General features: G+C 43.4%; 1 pseudogene; it reads right to left on the reverse strand.

Annotated features, from left to right (window-relative positions):
* Nucleotides 1-1,805: 1,805 nt before the first annotated feature.
* On the reverse strand, nt 1,806-7,547 carry LOC121143346 (annotated as a pseudogene).
* Between the last annotated feature and the right edge of the window lie 4,158 nt (nt 7,548-11,705).

The raw sequence follows: 11,705 nt of genomic DNA on the forward strand, positions 1-11,705 counted from the left end.
ATGCATCACCCTTCCAAGCTCCTCTGTAACAACACCATGCTAAAATATCTAATATGTGTGTGTAAGTACATATGTGTGAGTGAGTGTGTGTAGGGTATATATGCACAATAGCAAAAGCCAGTGGCCTTACCAATCACTGATTACATATCAGTTCTTCATGTATTTGCATGTGCCAGCATTTAAGGCACAGAACTTACTTCTGTCATAACAAGAAGACACTCATGTACTAATGGTGGCCTTAACATGGTTTTTGTTTGTTTGTTTTTGTTTTTTTGAGGCAGGCTTTCCCTGTGGCTTTGGAGGCTGTCCTGGAACTAGCTTTTGTAGATCAGGCTAGTCTCGAATTCATAGACATCCGCCTGCCTCTGCCTCCTGAGAGCTGGAATTAAAGGCATGTGCTACCAACGCCCGGCCTAATGTGTTTTTTAAGTGCAAATGTACAATTTTAAAGAGATACACATAGCATATTGAAATCCAATACACTTGTAAGTCCTAAATGTATACATATATTTACCCAACCTAGCTAAAAAGTGTAAGACTAGCTAGGTATGGTGACATATGTCTGTAATCCCATAACTCAGAAGATGAACCTGGAGGATTGCCATGAGTTTGGGACAGTATGGTGTCTATAGTGAGTTCTGGGCCAGCCAGGACTTCACAGGAAGACTGTGTCTTAAAACACAAAGAAAAGTTGTAAGACTGCAGAGCTAAGGAGGAATGCTACGGTGTTAGTGGGACTAAAGTAAAAATTAGTTTGGACTAAAGGAGTTGAGATAGCCAAATTCCAGTTAGCTATGTGTCTATGACCTGGGGGTCTAGTAAGAAGCCTACTGTGATGATACACTTTTGTTAACATGTATGGTGTTGCCACAACATACCAGCAGGGGGCAGCACCACACAACATTCCACATCTACCCTAAGGCCTGTTAAGTTCTACCAAGGCTCATTAGAGCTGAGGTATTTTGGGGAGAGCTGTAGAACTGGGAGAGGTAGAAAAAGACACAAATGCCATTCCCAGTCAACTCAGATTTTAGATAAACAAGGAATTGGTTTTAGTATGCCTCATGATTACATGACTTATCAGAAATCATTTAAATTATTTCAGAGATGTGAGGACCTGGAGAACATTTAACAGGAAGAAGCAGAGCCAGCATTTGAACTCAGAACTGTTTGCTCCAAAGCCCACTGTGTGCTCTATGTATTTGTGTATGTGACTTTTGGGTTTTAAAATATTCTCTGTATTACAGTGTGTGTGTGCGTGTGTGTGTGTGCGCGCGGGTGTGTGTGTGTGTGTGTGTGTGTGTGTGTGTGTGTGTGTGTGGTTTTGATGCAGGGTTTCTCTGTATAACAGCCCTGGCTGCCCTGGAACTCACTCTGTAGACCAGGCTGGCCTGGTGAAGGTGCCTGCTGCCAAGCCTGATGACCTGAGTTCAATCCCAGGTGCCACGTGGTGGAAGGAGAAACCCGACTCCCAACTGTCCTCTGACCTCCACAGCTGTGCCGTGGCATACACTAAGCCCCTCCCTCCTACATACATATAAATGTAATAAACATTTTAAAAATCCCAAGTAAATTAATAGAGCCAATAAAATAGCTCAGCAGGCTGACATTTATTGCCAAGCCTGACGTCTGAGTTTGATCCCCAGGACCCACATAGTAGAAGGTGAGAACCTGAAAGTTTCTCACCTCACGCGAATCACACACACACACACACACACACACACACACACATACACACACACGTACAAGCACACACACACAAAACCAACCAATAAACGAGTATAATAAAACAAATAATAAAAATATTGAATCTGATAAAGTTTTTTAATAGTGCCAATTTTAGTTTTAGACATTGCATTTTCACTTAGGATACAGTACTTAAAATGTGCAATGTTATTTCCTCTCCCTGTGTACAAGTTCCATGTTTAAGTGTTGAGAATGCCTAGTAATTTATTGTAGCAAGTTAACTCCAAAACTGCCACATAACTTGCTAAATCTGGCCCCTTCGAAGGTTTCCCTGTGGGACAATGCTGCATCACTACTTAGATGTTACTTCACCTCTTTGATGGTGGGTCCCAAGGAAGCACCCCCAGATACAGCTGCCCTGCAGAGAAGCCCCAGGCACTCCTCCAGACATGCCACCCACACTCTGCTTCAGCTGCACGGTTTCTCCAGTTCTGCTGGTGTTCGGCCCCTCCCATGTCTGCAGGCTGACTCCTCGCCAACCAACTGATGGTTTCATCACATTTGTCTAGAGTCTTCTGCTGGACCTCATCATCAATTTTACCTTAAAGGTTCTCATGTCAAAAGCATAGGTTTCCAGTGAATTCCTGGAGGATAACTTATCTCTACTTCTTGTCCTCCGCTTCGTACTTCTCAGCTTCTTGGACCACGCCCTCCACATCCTCCCTGCTCAAGCGGCCCCTGCCATTGGTGATGGTTACCTTGTTCCCCTTTTGTGTACCCTTATCTACAGCAGACGCACTGAGGATGCCATTGGCATCAGTGTCAAAAGTGACTTCAATCTGAGAAATACCAGGGGGTACACACGGGATGCCTATGAGTTCGCAGTTTCCAAGCAGGCTGCTGTCCTTGGTCATGGCTCCTCCACCTTCACCCAAAGAGCACGCGTGGCTGGCTGTTGGTGTGAGTGGAGAAGGTCTGTGTCTACTTGGTAGGGATGATCGTTCTGTGCAAGATAAAGACAGTTAGCATACCACCAGCAGCTTCGATACAAAGAGGAAGGGGAGTGACACCTAAGAGCAGCAAATCCTGGGCATTATGTGACTGTCTCCATGTAGAGTGATGTAGGTAGAGATCTCATGTGCCCATACTGACCACACCCTTTGGTCACAGGTACATGGAGGAAGGTAGAGATAAAGGTCAACGAAGGAGGGGTCTCTTTCTCTCTTGGGGTCTTTGTCAGAACCGTAGAGGGCACCTCCTCTGGGAAGACACATCTTGTATCCCTTTGTATTCTACTTGGACCTTGGGCCAGCTTGCATCATTCACCACCATGAAGAGCCAATATTTTGCCAGACTGAACAACAGCATCATCAAGACATTTGCCATTAAAAACTGTGTTGCAGGGGCTCATTGCAACCTCATTTTTCACAATATCCTCAGTTAATCATTCTGTGTCAGTAAAAGTGATCATATTCAGTGTAGTTCAGTTATTCTGGTTACTGGCAATCATTCCGTCTTTCTCAGCTGGAAGAACCTACACAGGAGTAGGTGGTGTCACGATCAAAGGCAACTGCAGGTCCCTCAGACACAGTTCCTTGCACGTAGGCCTAGCTGTGCTGCTGATGGGACCATACACATCCCTGGAAGCTGCCACAATGCTCAGTAAGTGTCCCGAAAGCTGCATACATATAACACGACTTTGGAGAGAGTACAGCAACATTTATTCTTACTATTATAATCCCTGTTCTAGGAATGTATATTCAAAATGGCTGAAATGCAATGAAACAGGGAACAGGGAAACCCAAGGCATCACTGAAGGGAAGCTGCTCCTTAATTAGTATCATGTCTGTGTGTGCACCATGGTATTCTGTAACACAAAGACTTTTCTTCTGAACTTCATATAGCAGGCGAGAACTGAGCCAGACAAGAGCGCATTTCAAAGGAAGGGTGGAGACCCCTGTAAACAGAGGAGGAATATTGTGAGATGCCTCCTTGACTAGTTTCCTAATTGTCTTCTCTCTCCCAGCCTTAGCATTCCTGTACTGACTGTGAATGTGTTGACTGACTCCTTCATTCTGTGTGGCCAGTTTTATTCAGGTATCTACTCAAATGCCACCAAAGCAGACTCCTTCACCGTAGACACATTTGTTTTCAGCGGTCCATCCATCATGTCCCGTCTCCTCTCCTTGCTTTTTTTCTCCCTATCTCAACCCATAATTAAAGTTGTACTTGGTTCTTTGTTTATGTAAGGTCCTATTTCTAATGGAACAATGGCTGTCACAGAGTAGGCATTCCATAAATGTTTGCTGATGGTTCAGTGCGTAAAGAGGACCGTGTTCAATTCTAGCACCCTCGTGATGGTTCACATCTCTCTTAGTTTGGGTTTCTATTACTGTGACAACACCATGACCACGGCAACTCTTATAAAGAAAAACATTTAATTGGGACTGGCTTACAGCTCAGAGCTTAGTTCATCATCATGGCAAGTAGCAGGGCAGCACGCAGGCAGACATGAAGCTGCAGAAGGAGCTGAGAGTTCTACATCTTGATCCACAGGCAGCCATGAGCGAACTGACCTGACCTCAAAGCCCCCCCTGACAGTGGCACACTTCCTCCAACAAGGCCACACCCACTCCAACAAGAGGACACCTACTCCAACAAGGCCACACCTACTCCAACAAGGCCACACCTACTCCAACAAGGCCACACCTCTTAGTAGTGCCACTCCCTATGAACCAAGCATTCAAACATGTGAGTCTTTGGGAGCCATACCTATTCAAACCACCACAGCAACCATGTGTAACTCCAGTTCCCGGGGATCTGACACCCTTTTGTAGCCTCTGTGGGAACCACATACACAGTGCACATTCAGGTAAAACATTTACACATAAAAATAAACAATCAAAAAATTTTAACAATAAACGTTTGCTGACTCGGAAAAAAAACAATGGAATCTTGAAATTTGCAGGCAAATGGATGGCACTAGAAGAAACCATCCTGAGTGAGGTAACCCAGTCACAAAAAGACAAACAGGGTATGTACTCACTCATATATGGATTTTAGACATGGATCAGGAGAGTGCCAGCCTATGATCCCACTGTTTGACCTACTAAAAAAAAACCTCAGTATATGTATTTTATAGGGAACAAAATGTCTTCATCTATGCTAGAGAACAGGAAGTCCAAGGTGAAAAAATATGTTTGCTGACTACCTGAGCATAAATATATGCATTCAAAACACAATGGAAAACCCTGAAAAGAATCTTGAAGAGATGACTGGATCAGGGTGTAGTGATGCCCACCTGTAGCTCCAACTGCTCAGGAGTCTGAGACAGGAGCATCACTTGAGGACAAGAGTGTGAGGTAAGTCTGGGCACCATTGTAAGACCCTATCTCAAAAAAGTCAACCTGTGAGAAGAATATGGGAGCTAGAAGACAGGGAGAGAAGATACTCTGAGTGTAACTATTGGTCAGGGGCTCACAGTGGCTGCTGACACTGGTCCAGGGCTGGCAACATGAAGGGACCATCCTCACACCAGCAGAAGATGGAGAGGGGTGGAAGGACTCTACTACTCACTGCTGGATTATTTGCTACTAATAGATCCTGAGAGGGGGGCGTTATTGCTCTCAACTGTGTATCCATTGGTGACCTCACCAGGCTCTAGTGGACACTTCTGACCAAGTATTCACACAGATGGCCACAAACCAAGGCAAAGGTCATGACTCTGAGACAGGGACTGAAAAGGAAGAGGGTTCTGACCGGGAGGTGAAGGGACTAAACAAGGGTGGAATGAGGAATGATCAGAATGTATGATATGCTTGTATAAGATCTCCATGTAATGCAATTGCCTTTTAAAAAAAGGAAAGATCTGTGTCCCAGTGAAAGTCCTTAGGGAGTCTCTGTGCGTCTTCTGTAGTGTCACATTATAAAAGTAAAAATGCAGACCAAAGCACTTAAATCAAATGGACATGCCACAGAGACTAACGTGAATGCTATTTGAACCCACTCTAGCAAAGAAAACTGTTCCAAAAATAAAGAAATATTGGGAGCCAGAAGGATGGCTCAGTGGTTAATAGCACTGGCTGCTCTGAGTTTGCCAGTGTCCAAGCTAAACACCTTCTGGGCCCTGCTGCTGGGACACTTGGGGACTGTTGCTGAACTGGGGGTCAATTTTAAGGTCATTTTTCTCTTTCTCTGGTTTCAGCCTTAGAGGACCTGAGTTTTGAGCCTCTGAGGAGTTTGTTGGCGTATAAGCTTTGGGATTTAGCTTCTCCAACTGATGAGTTTTCTTCTTCATTTCACTCATGGTCAAGTTGAATGTGGTCTTTCTCAAAGAGACAGCTTCCTGGTGCTCTCTGTTTTCAAGGATTTCTGAGAAGAAACAGACCATTAACCCTGTAAAACATATTTACCTTCCCTCAACCTTTCTCTTCTGTTTTCATTGTTGTTAATAATTAATATAAAAATAGGAACGGTATATGACCCAGGATCCGGGAACCAATAGATGGCATTAGTTAAAAGCCCACAGCAGATTTGAGTGTGCAACTCTGCCCTATTTTATTGTGTGACACACAGATCAGTAAACACCTCAGCGAGGGAGTCAAGTGTGTCAACACACTTTACATGACTGGACCGATTACAGTGTCCTTGTAAAACTGTTGGTGCAGAAGGCCTTCCCCAAACCTCTAAGAAGGGCTGGTCACTTGCAAAGTTGTCCCCAGAGGTGAGCTACCCCCTTCCCCTTTTGTCATAGTGCTTTCTCCATTCTTGTCTGGCATCACCATCCCTTTGAAAATGTGTGGGCGTCGATGAATTAATTCAGTTCTTGAACATTTTTTGTAAAAAACAAAAAAACAAACAACAACAAAAAACTACCGTGAGACAATTACTGTTCTAGACAGAAGAGGTTCCATGATGAACAAGACACCGTTTTTCTCTTCCAAACCTTCTCGTCAATGATCACACGGGACCAGGGAGGGAAGACGCAGGAGAAAAGGGACTCCCAAGGGAATTTAGCCTTGCTGGAAGACAGGCTTTGCCCAGTGAGCAACAGTGCCTGGAGTTAACTATGAAGTGAAGAGCAATAAAACTGGGAAGGAAGGAGAGAAAGCTGTGTTGGATAATTATGAAGTTGAGACATAAACCTGAAAAATATATGATGTTCTAAAATGTATCAAATATGCCTGCATTTGTTTGTTTAGGTGTCTGTATCAAAGTAGAAAACCAGAAGATATCTTTAGGCCTCTGCCTCCCTAGTGCTGGGATTAAAGGTGTGTACCCCACCCCCACCTGCCTGTTAAGTGTCCTTTGGAAGCACACTGTGGTTCTCTCCCTGTAATATAGCTTTTCTGTGATATTATGTTCCAGAATGGTCCCAAAAGCAATTTACACAGAGAACTCTCCAAACCGACCTGCTAGAGCCTGTCTGAGGAAGGCCACCATCCCGCACTCCCTCCCAGAGGGCTGCTTTGAGAGTCACACTAGATGTCCCTCTCTGTTTTTTGAGACAGGGTTTCACGGTGCAGCTCTGGATGAACTCAGGAAGATGCACCTGCCCAGCTCCCGAATGATGGGGTTAAGGTGAGCATCACCACACCTGGCTCTGCTTGCTTTTTACTGGTTAGGTTAGAGCAGCCCTTAGCCCGATAGACCCAGAAACAGCAAAGGAACCAATTGCTTCTACCAGCCCTACAACCCCACAGCTCACCAGAGTTTCCTGGCTCAGGTAAGAAAGAGGCAGGAAGGGCCTTACAGAGACGCGCTCCTAAATCCAACCACGCCTGCAGCTCCATACCACCATCTCCCTGGCCACATCCTCCATCGGGGTTTTTCCCAGTCCCATACCTCACCTCCAGGCTCATTTTCGCGGTTTCACCTTTGGAGGGTTTACGCGGGGCCGCTTCCTGGAGAGCTGGCTCAGAAAAGGGTTTCCGTTTTTTCTCTTCCTAAACTCTCCAGGCCTTAAGGGAAATTGTCAGATGGTGAGACCAGGGCACCTCCGTTTGATCAAACAGAACCCCACCCAGTGAACCAGGCTTGCTGGCTGCCTCAGGGTTGCACATCCAAGAGCAGAGCGCCAGCGATGGGAGCGGAAATCCAAGAACAGAAGAGCCAGGCCAGCAAGGCCAGCAAGGAACTGAGGAGGAGGGCCCTGAACACACGGGAGGGGCTACGGGGTTAGGCAGACAAGCATCTGCATGGCTTTTAGCACACAGTCTTTCAGACAGTAAGTCGCCACACCCACACAGAAAATCTTTTATTTTATTTTTTTCTTCAAAAACTGTGTCTGGGAAAACTAATGGCTGTGTTTTCACTTTCAACTTGACAGTGCTGATTCAGCAGTTACTTTTAATGTTTAATATGCTTTTGGTAGGTTAAGATTATTTCCCATGAAATCTCAAGAAGAATTAATATTTGGTATATTTCTTTTGTATAAGCTGTTTTTATTTTATTAGTTTTGAAAAGGTAAGGAGTAGTTTTCTTTGCTGTCATTACATTTGGACTGAATACATTCTGTACTTTTTTGTTTCTTTGAGGAGTACTTCTAAGTCCTTGGTTTTTGATCCAGTATTTCAAAGAGAATTGTGGTTTCATTGTTGGCTATCCCAGCGAGATGCCTTTCTCCCTCTTCAGAACATATTCCGTTAAAAAGACAGGAAATCTCGTTGTGTGTAAGAACATGGTGACCCTTGAGAACATTCTGCCAAGAAGAAAGCCACTCAGATGCTTGGTCTGGAACTCACAGAGACCCACCTGCCTCTGCCTCCCAAGTGCTGGGATTAAAGGCGTGCGCCACCACCGCCCGGCCTCCTTGTTTTCTTGATGTTCAGTTTTTATACAATGGGATTTTATTCAGCTGTGAAGAAAAGGAAATGATGAAAATTGCAGGCAAATTAACGAAGCTGGAAATAGCCATTCTGAGTGAGCGAATGCAGACCCACCAAGACAAATGCTGTATTCGCTCTTATATGTGGAACATAGTTTTGAATCTTTTTAGATTTGTGTGCTTACATCAGAATACCTGTATTAAAGAATAAACAAAAGGGAAATTTCTCATGGATGAGGAAGATGCAGTGATAATTAAGGTGTTGCGTTGGCCCCTGAGTCTCTCTTTGCTGTGCAGACAGCTGCCTTCCTCCTGTGTCTGTACAGAAACCTCTGCATCCCCCTCTTTCTGTAAGTCCTATTGAATTAGGATTCTGCCTTTATTGCTTCAAGACGTCAATTGATTCTATGAAGACCACTATAGTTCTAATACAGTCACGTGGGGGAATAGAAACTCAATATGTATGAATTTAAGGGTGCAAAGGACTCTGTGTCTATAGCATGTCTATAATATGTCACTATATACACAAAGTCAACCCACATTGTACAGTTCACAACCACCTATAATTCCAGCTGTAGGAGGTCTAAAAATGGTTTCCTGATCAGGTAAACAGGCCGGGAAGCCTGTCTTCCAGTGCCTGCGGATCACCTGGGCACTGCACAGAGTTTCAAATCCCAACGGGAACCAAGCACCCCAGACTCCAGGTCTTCTCTCCCACCAACGAGACCAGGAAACCAGAGGAGCCAGGGAGACCAGGGGAGTAGCTGTCCCAGATCAGGTACAACAGGACCCAGCATATGGTCCAGGGGACCAGGTAGGAGGCTAAGTGCCCCAGATTCCTGTTCTTCTTCTCCACCCACAGGACCAGAATGAGGACAAGGAATAGAAGAACCACCAGATTATTGGACTTGCTAGCACCCACCAAAAGGGAACTCTGGTCCCCAGACCAGTAAGGGGCTCTTTCTGCACCCACTAGAAGAAGAGATGCGAAAGAGACAATACAAAAACACACTCAGCAACAGAAAAACAAATATGACACCGCCAGATTCTAGAGACTCCACACCAGCAAGACCCCAACATTCCAATGCAAACAAAGCAGAAGAGAACGACCTTAAAACCACTTTCATGAAAATGATAGAGGCCCTAAAAGAGGATATAGGAAAATCCCTCAAAGAAATGGAAGAAAAAACAAAGCAAAAAATGCAAGAAATGGAAGAAAAAACAAACCAAAAAATGCAAGAAATGGAAGAAGAAACAAACCAAAAAAGGCAGGAAATGGAAGAAGAAACAAAGCAAAAAATGCAAGAAATGGAAGAAAAAACAAACCAAAAAATGCAAGAAATGGAAGAAGAAACAAACCAAAAAAGGCAGGAAATGAAAGAAGAAACAAAGCAAAAAATGCAAGAAATGGTAGAAAAAAAAAACAAAGCAAAAAATGAAAGAAATGGAAGAAGAAACAAACCAAAAAAAAAGGCAGGAAATGGAAGAAGAAACAAAGCAAAAAATTCAAGAAATGGAACAAAAAGCAAACCAATAAATGCAAGAAATGGAAGAAAGAACAAACCAAAAACTTCATAAAAGGCAACAAATGGACAAAAAGATAAACCGTAAATTGCAAGAAGCAATGCAAACACTGCAAGGGTTGAAAACTGAAATAGAGACAATAAAAACACACACAATCTGAAGAAAGGCAGAAAATAGGAAAGTTGGGCAAACAGTCAGGTACTACCGATACAAGCATTACCAACAGAATAGTAGAAATGGAAGAGAGAATCTCAAGTGTAGAAGATACACTAGGAGAAATGGATTCATCAACCAAAGAAAACCTTAAGTCCAACAAATCCTTAACACAAAACATCCAGGAAATATGGGACACCATGAAAAGACCAAACCTAAGAATAATAGGTATAGAAGAAGGAGAAGAAATCCACCTCAAAGGGGCAGAAAACATATTCAACAAAATCATAGAAGAAAACTTTCCCAACCTTAAGAAAGACATGCCAATGAAGGTACAAGAAGCCTACAAAACACCAAATAGAGTGGACCACAAAAAGAATCCCCTCGATACATAATAATCAAGACCCCAAACATACAGAATAAAGAAAGAATATTAAGAGCAGCTAAGGAAAAAGGTCAAGTAACATATAAAGGCAGACCTATCAGAATTACACCTGACTTCTCCATGGAAACTCTGAAAGCCAGAAGGTCCTGGATAGATATTCTACCTACACTAAGAGACCATGGATGCCAGCCCAGACTACTATACCCGGCAAAGCTCTCAATCACTATAGACGGAGAAAACAAGATATTCCATGACAAAACTAGATTCAAGCAATACGTATCCACTAACCCAGCCCTACAGAAAATTCTGGAAGGAAAACTCCAACCCAAGGAAGCTAACTACAACCAGAAAAACATAGGCATTAGAGAATCCCTCTCTACCAACAGCCAAAAGAACAAAGGGGTGAAATTCCACACATAATTCCACCAACAACAACCATTGCAAATCGAAGAAGGATGAGCAATCAATGGTCATTAATATCCCTCAATATTAATGGCCTTAGCTCACCCATAAAAAGACACAGACTAGCAGAATGGATTCAAAGACAGAACCCTTCCTTCTGCTGCATACAAGAAACACACCTCACCCTCAAAGACAGACATTACCTGAGAGTTAAAGGTTGGGAAAAAATTTTCAATCAAATGGACCCAAGAAACAAGCAGGGGTAGCAATCCTAATAACTAACAAACTAGACTTTAAAATAAAATCAATCAAAAGAGATGAAGGAGGTCACTACATACTCATCACAGGTGAAACCCACCAAGATGAAGTGTCTATCCTGAACTTCTATGCCCCAAATACAAAGGCATCCACATTCGTAAAAGAAACATTATTAGAACTTAAATCTCATCTAAAGCCCCACACAGTGATAGTGGGAGATTTCAACACACCACTCTTACCACTAGACAGGAATACCAGACAGAAACTCAACAAAGAAGCAAAGCCTCTAATAGAAGTAATGACCCAACTGGGATTAACAGACATCTATAGAACATTTCATCCACATAAAAAAGAATATACCTTCTTCTCAGCACCACATGGAACCTTCTCAAAAATCGACCACATACTTGGCAACATATCAAACCTCAGCTGCTACAAAAAATCGGAATAACTCCATGCATCTTATCAGAC

The sequence above is a fragment of the Mesocricetus auratus genome, unplaced genomic scaffold, assembly GCF_017639785.1.
Source record: "Mesocricetus auratus isolate SY011 unplaced genomic scaffold, BCM_Maur_2.0 Super-Scaffold_100011, whole genome shotgun sequence".
NCBI lineage: Eukaryota > Metazoa > Chordata > Mammalia > Rodentia > Cricetidae > Mesocricetus > Mesocricetus auratus.